Source organism: Podarcis erhardii (assembly GCF_964252035.2).
Source record: "Podarcis erhardii genome assembly, chromosome: 2".
Taxonomy (NCBI): Eukaryota; Metazoa; Chordata; class Lepidosauria; order Squamata; family Lacertidae; genus Podarcis; species Podarcis erhardii.
Window position 1 is genome coordinate 268,588 of NC_138498.1, and position 11,545 is coordinate 280,132.

General features: G+C 48.0%; 1 pseudogene across 1 annotated transcript; it reads left to right on the forward strand.

The window, feature by feature from the left end:
* Positions 1-4,669: 4,669 nt before the first annotated feature.
* On the forward strand, positions 4,670-5,974 carry LOC309335489 (olfactory receptor 13H1-like; annotated as a pseudogene). The gene is made up of 3 exons: positions 4,670-4,805; positions 4,932-5,469; positions 5,675-5,974. The product of its transcript is annotated as an olfactory receptor 13H1-like (transcript).
* Positions 5,975-11,545: the final 5,571 nt, after the last annotated feature.

Sequence of the window (11,545 nt, forward strand, 5' to 3'; positions counted from 1 at the left end):
CAAAAGAGAGAGAGAGAGAGCCCTCTGTAGCTGGCAGTGACACCGAGGAGGAGGAGGAAAGGGGGCTTAGAGGAGGGGGTGATGTCAGCGAAGCTCAGATGCTGACATGAGGGGGAGAAGTAGGCATAGGGAGAGGGCAGTTAGCAGCAGAAGACAGAGAGGAGGGGGAGAGCAGCTGTAATCTGAGCTCTAAACAAAGGGGAGAAGAAAAACAGGGCCAGAGTGACAGAGTGACAGTATGAGAGCTCCAAAAGTGAGCCAGACGTTGGAATGCAGGAAACATTCTCTCCCAAATCTCATAGGATCTCAAAAGTGGCCAAGACACGATACTGGAAGAGAAGGTGGGGGCTTCCGTGCTGGGGAAGGGGGAGGAGCTCAGTCTGGACAACTCCATCTTCTGGGGAGGACGATGAGTAGAGGAGCTCCATCCTAGTTCATTGTTGTCAGAGCTGCCCCAAGGTCCCAGCTCACAGAGGACCAACGCCAGGTCGTCGTTATGTACAAAAGTCTTTATTGAAGTTCAGTTTCCATTTCAAAGCCATGCTAATGCCGGGCTGTGCCTGTCCAGCCAACTCATGCCCAATACTATGGGTGTGTCCGACAGGTGAGTGACGTTGAAGCTGATGACTTCGTGGTGATTCCCAATTCGCATCACCATAGGCGGTGTTTGCTGCACCACCTGTCCTCCCAGTAGCTCTCTTCCATCAACCGTGACGACGTTCAGGGGCATAGTGGCTGGTAAAAGCGCTATGCGATGTTGTTTGATGAAGTCCCCTCCTATGAAGTCTGCATTACTACCAGAGTCAATGGTAATAGGGACTTCCATGGTGAGTCCATTGGGGAGCTAGAGTGATGCAGTGAGTTGCACCACTGGTTTGGGCGGGAGGGGGTCTGTGGGCTGTAAAATCCCTGGGGGCTGCTTCACTGACTCGCCTGGCTGGGCCCCAGTGGCTCTGCCTCCAACCAGGCTTGGTCGTTTCCCTGCAGCTGTTCTCCCTGCTGAACTGCCTCTCTTACTGTTGCTGAGGCTGCAGTGTGCTTGTGGAGCCTCTGGGGACACTCTTTCGCCATGTGTTGTGCACTGTTGCAGATGTAACACTTCCTGCTCCCTCTAGGAGGCTTCGCCTTGACTGCTCCTGGTGTCTGGGCTCTGGTTGCTGTCTGAGCCCTGGCACCACCTATCTCCATCGGCTCTTCTCCCCCTCCCAGTGGAGGCGTGGACTGGGCGCGCGCTGTCTCTCTGGGAAAGAAAGGAGGTGATCTGGCTGGTGTGTGTCCCCAACGTCCTTCATCCTTGCTCCAAGGGCGTTCTTCCAGACGCACCCCAATCGCCAGCGCTCTCTGGACGACTTCCTTAGTGCTCTGGGGTCTCTCCCCCCTCGCAATTTCATTCAGCCCCTCCCAGAACAGGTCTCGGACGGCAGCTGAGTTCTTTTCCCATCCCAGCGCATTAACCAACGCAAAAAAGCGGGAGTGATATTGTCTCACAGTGGCTTTGCCCTGTTTCAGTCCATGTATTTCCCTCCTGGCAACATCCACATCCACTGCAGATTGAAAACAAGCGTCCATAGCCTTAATAAAGGCATCTGAATTTTGGAGGGCGGGATCATTTTCGCGCTTTAGCTTCCCCATGCAGATGAGTTAGTATGAAGCCTACTTTCTCCTCCTCATCTCTAAAGTCTTTCTGAAGCAACTTGAGCGCGAACACTACGTCTGCTCTGAAGTTAGGATACTGCTGCAGGCTCCCATCAAAATGAGACACGAGGCTGCCCCCCCTCTTTCCGAGGCCAATCCCCTCCGGCTTGGCACCTGGCAGCCCCTGCTTGCTCAAAATTTCCAACCTGGTTTGCAGATCCTGGCAGAAAGCGGCTGCTTCCTCCTCTCTCTTTCTGGATGCTGCTACTTCCATGGAAAGCTTCGTGACTGCGTCTTGCAGGGCTGTCATTTTCTCCTCTGTACCCATCCTTCCCGATCTTCGTGAGCTCGCAAAGCACCAAGCTTTGCCCCTTGCTGCGCCAACTCACGCTGCGAAGGTTTTAAGAGACGGAACTTACTGTCAGAGCTGCCCCAAGGTCCCAGCTCACAGAGGACCAATGCCAGGTCGTCGTTATATACAAAAGTCTTTATTGAAGTTCAGTTTCCATTTCAAAGCCGTAGCGCGCAGCTCTACGTCTTAAACCCTAGACCGCCGAAGTTCCGTCTGAATCTCCTCCCCCCTGACACCAGTTTAAGATTCTAGCCCTGCTCCACCTCTTCCTCTGCTCTCTCCTCCTCTGGGTCCTCCTGTCCGCTGAGGCATTCCCTTTTCTGGACTCTTCTGACGCTGAGTCCCCTGACTCCTCCCCCTGCCTCCGGCGGGCTTTAGGACCTGGTTCCCAATCCTCGTTCTCTGCTGTCCCGCGCGCCTGCACATTTGAACTTGGCTCTCGCGCCAACCCAGTGACCTTCCTCCTGACCGTTACACTGCTTCTATCACTGCTTCCCTCTTCCGGGATGCTGGCTGGACCTGACCTCCCCTCCGTTGCCTGACTCTCCGATGGAGGCGTGGTCAGCCCTGACCCATCTTCTCTCCCTGCTGGGGGATACGCTGGCCCCGATACCTGGGACTTCCCCCCCCCACTATGCTCTGGTGGGGAAGCTGGCCCTGATCTCCAACTACTGCTCTGGGAGTCCCCGCTGGCCTCTTGCTTCTGGAGTGTCCCCCTTGGGACCCCCCTTCCCCTGGCCACCGGCGCCCCCTTCTGTGAATCTTCCGATTCGCTGGAGAGGCTCATGGAATCTCTCGGGCCACTGTCATCTTCTCCTACGCTGCCCTCAGATTCTTCCCCTTCGCTCTCCCTTTCCTCCCTTCCCTGCGCTTCTGCTCCTGAGCCCCTGACAATTGTTTTAGCAATAAATCTGAAATAATTAATAGCCAGAGTTGTCTCGCATTTGTGGGCGAGACCAAGCCATAACACCAGCCCTGATTGGGAGGTTTTAAGGGTTTATTAATTCAACATAGTGCCTACAAAATTTATCATGTTCTTGTCTAGAGTGGAGCTTGCCTCTGAATTCAGTAGCTTCCTGTGATGATTTTCTATGCATCTTTCCGCATATGTACTCTATATCCTTGGGTCCTCTTTTAAAGGACTCACCCTGTATAAAGTCCTGAGTGTCAGGCACACAGATTATAAAGCTGAAAAGATGCTTTCCCAGTAATTGTGTGTAACTGAGGGACTGTGTGTCCAAAACAAAATTACTTTGGTGTGTATTGATAACAGGGAATTCAACACTTCAGCTAACCCGGAATCAAGGATTATGCTTCTTAATCTACAGGATTTGTTCCACAACTATGTTGAGAAAGTATCTATAGTGTACTTGACAAATTACAGTGCACTGAATACTAATTTTTGAAGATACAGGATTACTGTTGCAAGCTTTGCCCATGTCTGCAATACTTTTGCTCAGGGTTCCTCAACCTCGGCCCTCCATATGTTTTGACATGACAATCTTATTTAAAGTCAGTAAAAGAAAGTTTACTCACAGTATCATCAGTTCACAATTGGATCCCTGAAGGCAGACTTAGGTTACAAAAGTATATATACATGTGGAACTATCCCATAAGTGAGTTAGTTCCTTTGTCCCTTGTTGGCTGAAAGCCAACAGGGCATCTCTAGCTGAAGAGATGTTGCTTCTTCGAAGAATGGAGTCAGAGAGAGAGGGCTGTGTCACCTGGGCAGGTAAGGTCACACCCACCTCTAGTCACATGCAGAAGAAGTTTGCCCCAGCCCAGGAGGAAACAGGAAGTTTACCTACTGGCTGGTGCAAACATTCCTCCTTATGTCCACTCTAGGAATGTTGTACTTGACTGCTATGTGTTTCACATCCCACAAATTTATGGTGTTGTTGTTTAGTCGTTTAGTCATGTCCGACTCTTCGTGACCCCATGGAGCAGAGCACGCCAGGCACTCCTGTCTTCCACTGCCTCCCGCAGTTTGGTCAAACTCATGCTGGTAGCTTCAAGAACACTGTCCAACCATCTCATCCTCTGCCATCCCCTTCTCCTTGTGCCCTCCATCTTTCCCAACATCAGGGTCTTTTCCAGGGAGTCTCCTCTTCTCATGAGGTGGCCAAGTATTGGAGTCTCAGCTTCACGATCTGTCCTTCCAGTGAGCACTCAGGGCTGATTTCCTTAAGAATGGATAGGTTTGATCTTCTTGCAGTCCATGGGACTCTCAAGAGTCTCCTCCAGCACCAGAATTCAAAAGCTTCAATTCTTTGGAGATCAGCCTGCTTTATGGTCCAGCTCTCACTTCCATACATCACTACTGGGAAAACCATAGCTTTTACTATACGGACCTTTGTTGTCTCTGCTTTTTAAGATGCTATCTAAAATTTATGGTAGACTTTGCTTAACATTTACCCTTCATCCTGTGAAATTTAGGGGGGAAAGAAAGAGGGAGATAATATATAAGCAAATGAAGAAGAGGAAAGGATGAAGGAGGTTGTCACAGCCTTCAAATAGCTTTATTTTGCATGTAAACTCTAGTCAGGGTCTTGCTAGGCTTATGATTGGGCCCAAGACTCAGATGGTCTTCACTCATCAAACAGCCTGCTAAAGAAAAAATCACCATCCTTCCATCTTTTCCCAGCCCAGAAGCCAGAGCTTTTCCCAGGAGATGCCAAGACCATGGGTAACAGCAGTGATGCAGTGGTGACTGAATTTATTTTGCTTGGTCTCTCCAACCATCCCTTGGATCAGGTTGTATTCTTCTGGATCCTCTTGGCAGTCTACCTCAAGCTTCCTCAACCTCGGCTCTCCAGATGTTTTGAGACTACAATTTCCATCATCCCTGACCACTGGTCCTGCTAGCGATGGATCATGGGAGTTGTAGGCCAAAAACATCTGGAAGGCCGAGGATGAGGAAGCCTGGTCTACCTTATCACCCAAGTTGGGAATGGGCTGATGGTGGTGCTGATCATAACTGATCCCCACCTACACACACCCTTGTACTTTTCCTTCAGCAACATTACTGGACATTAACTACACCAGTAGCAGTGTCCACCAGGCCTTGGTCACCTGTACCACTGAGAGAACCACTATTTCTTTCATGGGCTGCATGGCCCAAATCCACATTAGCCTATATTTTGGCATGACTGAATGTATCCTCCTGGCTGTTATGGTATATGACTTTGCACTGCACTCTGATTATGAACTGGAAAGTGTATGTCCAACGAGCAGCTGGGACACGGGGCAGTGGCCTGATATTGACTCTCATCCTCACTGCAATTGGTCAGAAAAAGTTATGTGGCTCCAACATCATCAATCACTTCACCTGCGAGGCACAGACCATTGGCAAAGTGCACTGTGCCAACACCCATCTCAACAACATCATCTCTTTTATAAACACTGTGACTGTTCTCATTGCCCCCTTTTTATTCATCTTGCACATTGGCTTGGCTGTGTGGGAGAGCCAGTGTAGTGGACTTGTAATCTGGTGAACTGGGTTCGCTTCCCTGCTCCTCCACATGCAGCTGCTGGGTGACCTTGGGCTAGTCACACTTCTCTGAAGTCTCTCAGCCCCACTCACCACACAGAGTGTTTGTTGTGGGGGAGGAAGGGAAAGGAGAATGTTAGCCCCTTTGAGACTCCTTCGGGTAGTGATAAAGCGGGATATTAAATCCAAACTCTTCTTCTTCTTCTGTGTGGTGGATCCATTCTACTCTGGATCAAAGTAAGGGCTTTCCCACTTGTAGCTCCCATCTGGTTGTAGTTGGCATCTTCTATGGCTCAGCCATGTTCATTTACCTTCAACCAAAATCTAAACATACTACAGACAAGGACAAGGTGATCTCTGTTTTCTATGGAGCAGTGACTCCCAAGCTGAACCCTGTGATATACAGCCTGAGGAACAAAGATGTCAAATGTGCCCTGAAGAAACTGCTTAGAAGTTCCCAGAATAAGAGACCCGTTCATGTCTTGCCAAGTTTCTAAGAAATATCTAAAAAGCTAAAGGACTCCTGACAGTTAAGTCCAGTCACAGACAACTCTGGGTTTGTGGCGCTCATCTCGCTTTACAGGCTGAGGGAGCCGGCATTTGTCCACAGACAGTTTTTCTGGGTCGTGTGGCCAGCATGATTAAGCCGCTTCTGGTGCAACGGAACACTAAAACCGGAGCAGCGCACAGAAACACCATTTACCTTCCTGCCAGAGCGGCACCTATTTATCTACTTGCACTTTTTGGCGTGCTTTCAAACTGCTAGGTTGGCAGGAGCTGGGACTGAGCAACGGGAGCTCACCCCGTCTCGGGGATTCGAACCACCGACCTTCTGATTGGCAAGCCCAAGAGGCTCAGTGGTTTAGACCACAGCGCCACCTGCGTCTCCTACCTCTACATTGAATTCCAGTCACTGTGGAACAGTTGCCCATGTGGCCTCCAACAGTCATCTTCTTAGCCACTGTGGGGAACAGGATGCGGGACTAGATAGAACTTTGTTTGATCTAGCAGGCATCTTCTTATGTTCCTATCTGTCTTCAATCACACCAAATTCTTTAATGTTCGGTCCATGCAACCTTTAGTGTGTGAGTCAATTCATTTTTCAAGTGGATATGCACATGTTAAACTGAATTGTTCATTAGACATCCAGCTCCTGATTGCTGGTTTTGATTTCCCAGCAATTCTGTAGATGTGTCTGGGGCTGCCATTTTTCACACCTTTAACACAGCTTGAGCCACACACAATAGCAGATGGTAACACTGATGTTACAGTGAAAGGCATCCACTGCTAATTTCTGTGGTTCAAGCTGCTGCTAAAGGCATAACCCTCCAACTTATAGTACTGGGATGGATCCAGGCTACAGCAGGCACGCTGCAGCCTCATTGAATCATGGGGGGGGGGGGTAGGTTAGGGCTTAGTCACAGTTACCATTCCTTCACTCTTTCCAGGCACAATCTGTGCTTTAAAGCACCTTGTCCAAGCACCTTTTCCCCTGCAAGAGCTTTCCCCATGAAAAGTCACCCTTTAAAGCTCAATCGGAACAATATATGGAAAACCTGGACTGACATTCCCCTGATTGAGTGCTAAAGAGTGGGTTTGCAGAGAAAACTCTGGGGCAAAATAATATTAATAAGTGTAGACCTGTGCCTGCTGGAAAGGGCAGTACAAAAGGTAAGTGTGGATAAGCCCTCAGCCATGACTAACTGAATTCCAAATGATATCAATGGATCAGAAACATTGAAAGATGTTATGAATGAGATTTTAAATACAGGTGAAATTCCAGAAACATGGAAAAAGGCTTACATTACAGTAATTCCAAAACAAGGTTCAGATTTGCTGCAAATTAACAATTATAGGCCTATCTCATTGTTAAATAATGGTTATAAATTATTTGAAAACATTTTAGCTAACAGAATGAAAAAATAAATAAATGAGTATATACATCAAGTTCAGGCAGGATTCCTTCCAGATAGACAAATGAAAGAGAATATAAGAAATATTCTGAATACCTGGAGGTCAAAAATGAAAAGAAAGCAGCAATGATGTTTATAGATGCTGAAAAAGCCTTTGATAGTGTCTCTTGGATTTTCATGACAAAATTACTTGAAGAAATTAATTGCGGATCCAAATTTTAAAAAGGAATACAAGCAATATATTCAGAACAAAAAGCCAAATTAATTGTAAATCAGGTGATAATGGAAGACTGTAAAATACAAAAAGGAACTAGACAAGGTTCCCCACTATCACCGCTTTTGTTCATCCTGGTCCTGGAGGTGCTTGCCAGAAATATAAGAGCAGACAAGGAGATCACTGGGATAAAAACTGGGGAAAGTGAGTTTAAATTGAAAGTATATGCTGATGATCTAGTGATTACAGTGGAAGATCCAAAAAACTCTCTCCCTAGAGTTATAGAAAAGATTCAAAAATTTGGGGAAGTGTCAGGATTTAAATTAAACAGAAATAAAACCACATTATTAGTTAAAAATCTGAAGGAAGAAGAGAAAAAAGAGTTGGAGCAAAGTATTGACATAGAAGTCCATCTAAAGGTAAACTATTTAGAGATATGGTTAACACCAAAAAATATAAATATCTATAAAGATAATTATGAAAATGTGTGGCTTGAGATAAAAAGAAATTTAGAAATATGGAGTAGAATGAACCTTTCCCTACTAGGAAATATTGCAGCGGTAAAAATGAATGTTCTGCCAAAAATGCTCTTTCTTTTCCAGACAGTCCCAGTAATGGTGAAAGGTGACTGCCTCAAAAGATGGCAGAAGGAAATTTCCAAGTTTATCTGGGGGGGGGGGGCAAAAGGCCAAGGATTAAGCATAAGATACTTACAGATACAAAAGAAAGAGGCCGTTTTGCCCTCCTAGACCTTAAGTTGTATTATGAGGCTGCATGTTTGGTATGGATCAGGGACAGGATAAAACTGGAAAAAGGAATAAGCATTGGACTTAGAAGGTCACGATAACAAATTTGGATGGCATGCATACTTATGGTATGGGAAAGGAAAAGTACATAAAGGATTCTATAATCATAATTAGGAAATCATTAATGAGGGTTTGGGAGAGATATAAAGAGTTAATAGAACAAAAGACACATTGGAGGCTCTCACCAATTGAAGCTTTGTTGCTCAAGCTACTTGGCAAGAAAGGGAAGTGGCTTACATACAGCGATTTATTAAAAGATCAAGAAGGAAAATGGAAACTAAAAGAGTATGAGGAAATAAAAGATCATTTTCAGAGTTGGTTACATTATAGGCAATAAAGAAGACAACAAGAAAGGATTTAGTTACACTACTTCTAGATTTCAAAAGGAAGTCATAGAAGGGAAAGTGAAGTTGCTGAAGTATTCTGCTAGAATGGGAAAAGGGACACGGATGGTGCTGTGGGTTAAACCACAGAGCCTAGGGCTTGCTGATCAGAAGGTTGGCAGTTCGAATCCCCGCGACGGGGTGAGCTCCCGTTGCTCGGTCCCTGCTCCTGCCAACATAGCAGTTCAAAAGCACGTCAAAGTGCAAGGAGATAAATAGGTACCACTCTGGCGGGAAGGTAAACAGCGTTTCCGTGTGCTGCTCTGGCATGTACGCCGGCTCCCTTGGCCAATAAAGCAAGATGAGCACCACAACCCCAGAGTCGGCCACAACTGGACCTAATGGTCAGGATTCCCTTTACCTTTACTAGAATGGGAAACATAAGATGAAGAGGTGTCGCTACATGCCAGGAGCAACACAGGTGGGCTATCACAGAAGAAGTGGTTGTTCTCATGTGAGCCACAGAAGAGCCATTTAAAAATCAGTGCAGTGAGTCCCAGTGAGAGGATGAAACCAGTGGAGCGGACCACCACCAGTAATTGGAGACATAGCACCTGGCTCATGATTAGGGTATAGCACAATGGGTTGCAGATGACCACATTTAGGCCATCACAGCCAGCAAGAAGCACTCAGAGGTGCCCAAGGCAATGAAAAAATACATCTGCACTGCACATTCAAGCCGAGAAATATTGTGGCTCTTGATCAAGAAGTTTGCCAACATTTTGGGCACAATGACCAGTGTGTAGAAAATCTCAATGGAGGAGAAGTTGCACATGAAGCCAAAGTCACCACCACAATAGTAAAGTGCCCTGACAGTCACTAAGTGCATGGCCATAGATATCCAGAAGAGAAGGACCTCGTATTCAGGCAGATTAGAAAAGCCTGGCATGGTGAAATCTCCAGTCGCATTCAGTTCCATTGGAATATTGCAACTATGAGACATGGCTGTGATAAGATAACATTTATACCCAAGCTTGCTTTCAAACATGATGGGGGGGGGGGAGAGAGAACAAAAACAATGGAAGCATCATGAAACTGTGGCTGTGAACATAACACAGGAATATCTATAAACAGAGCTGTAGAATGGGGTGGGGGCTGGGGACCAAGGCCCCAGGTGCAGAATTTTGAGGGGGCATGAACCAAGTGTCCCCATGCAGGGATCCTCTGCCTGCAACCGGGGGTCTCTTGGCCACTACATCCCAGGCCCCCTCACTGAATGGCCACCCAGCCAGCATTTGCTCACTCAGACGGAGAGTGAGTACAGAGGGAGAATGGCGAGCAAGGGGTGACCCCGGCATGGCCTGGCACTTCTTTCCATGGACATCCAGGGGATTCATCCGCCATACGCCACATCAGCCGATCAGGCTCCCCCCCCCCCCTGCGCGAGCAGCACAGGGCAGTCCCTCTTGGCTCCAGTGGCAAGGGCTGGCCTGGCCCTGTGGGCTCTGCTTATCTTCTGTGCCCCACTCCTGCCCAGCATGCATGCCCCAGGCACCAGCAAACAAGGCTACACCACCATCTATAAAGCAGTCCCTGATTGAATATGTGAAGCCAGAGCACTGCAATTTTGGCTTTAATGATTGGCTCATTTTTTTGCCCATTCCCATGACCTGCAGAAGTAGAGTAATTAATGCCCAATAATCAAATAACCAGCTGTGAGTGTGAAGGCCGCTCCCTGCAAGGCCCTAAAGTACCTGGCTGGGGCATGTTCCACAGGGGGGGATGCACTGGGACAACCGATCTCAGTGATCACGGGTAGGAGGAGGAGTTACGCTAAGACCAGACCATGTCATTACAGAGGGGGCAGGTTTAGTCGTTGTCTGAGGACTATTCCTGCCTCTGGGTCTGGTCCTGACCGGATGGATACTAGAATCAGCAAGGGATACCCACATGACCTGAAGGTGCTGCTGTGCAATGCCAGGTCAATGATTCATAAGACTACTGCCATCCATGACTTGATCATGGATGGAGGACTTGACCTGGCATGTGTAACAGAGACTTGGTTGGATGAAGCAGATGGGCCTGTCCTTGCCGCTGCTTGTCCACCAGGTTTCTCTTACGCACAGCAACCCAGGTCATGTGGGCGGGGAGGGGGGGTTGCAGTGATTTTTAGGAAGTCATTAGTTTGCACCAGGCGTCCTATTGGGAAGACCCAGTTTTCCGAGTGCATGTTCTGGAAGTTGGGCAATAGGGGCAGTACAGGATTCCTTTTGGTGTACCGACCTCCCCGCTGCACCAAGGATTCCCTGCCCGAGCTGCTTCAGGTTGTGGCGGATGTTCTCCTGGAGACACCTAGCTTGGTCATCCTAGGGGATTTTAACATCCATGCCGACACAACCTTACAAGGGGCCGCTCGGGACTTCGTGGAAAGCATGGCCTCCATGGGGCTGTCCCTGAATAAGTCTGGCCCAACCCATAGTTGCGGACATGCCTTGGACCTGGTGTTTACCTCTATGGATGTTGGTGATCTGACACTAAGTAAAAGCGAAACGAAAGAAGTGCCATGGTCAGATCACTTCCTGGTGCAACTGGACTTCTCTGCGACCCATCCCCTCTGCAGGGAGGTGGGACCAATTCTGATGGTCCGCCCCCGCCACTTAATGGATCCAAATGGTTTCCAGAGAGTGGTAGGGGATGCTTTATCCCATGTTGATGGCCTTTCAGCCGATTCCCTGGTGGCCCGCTGGAATGTGGAGTTAACCAGGGCTATTGACTGTTTGGCTCCGAAGCGCCCTCTCCAATTGCATGGAGC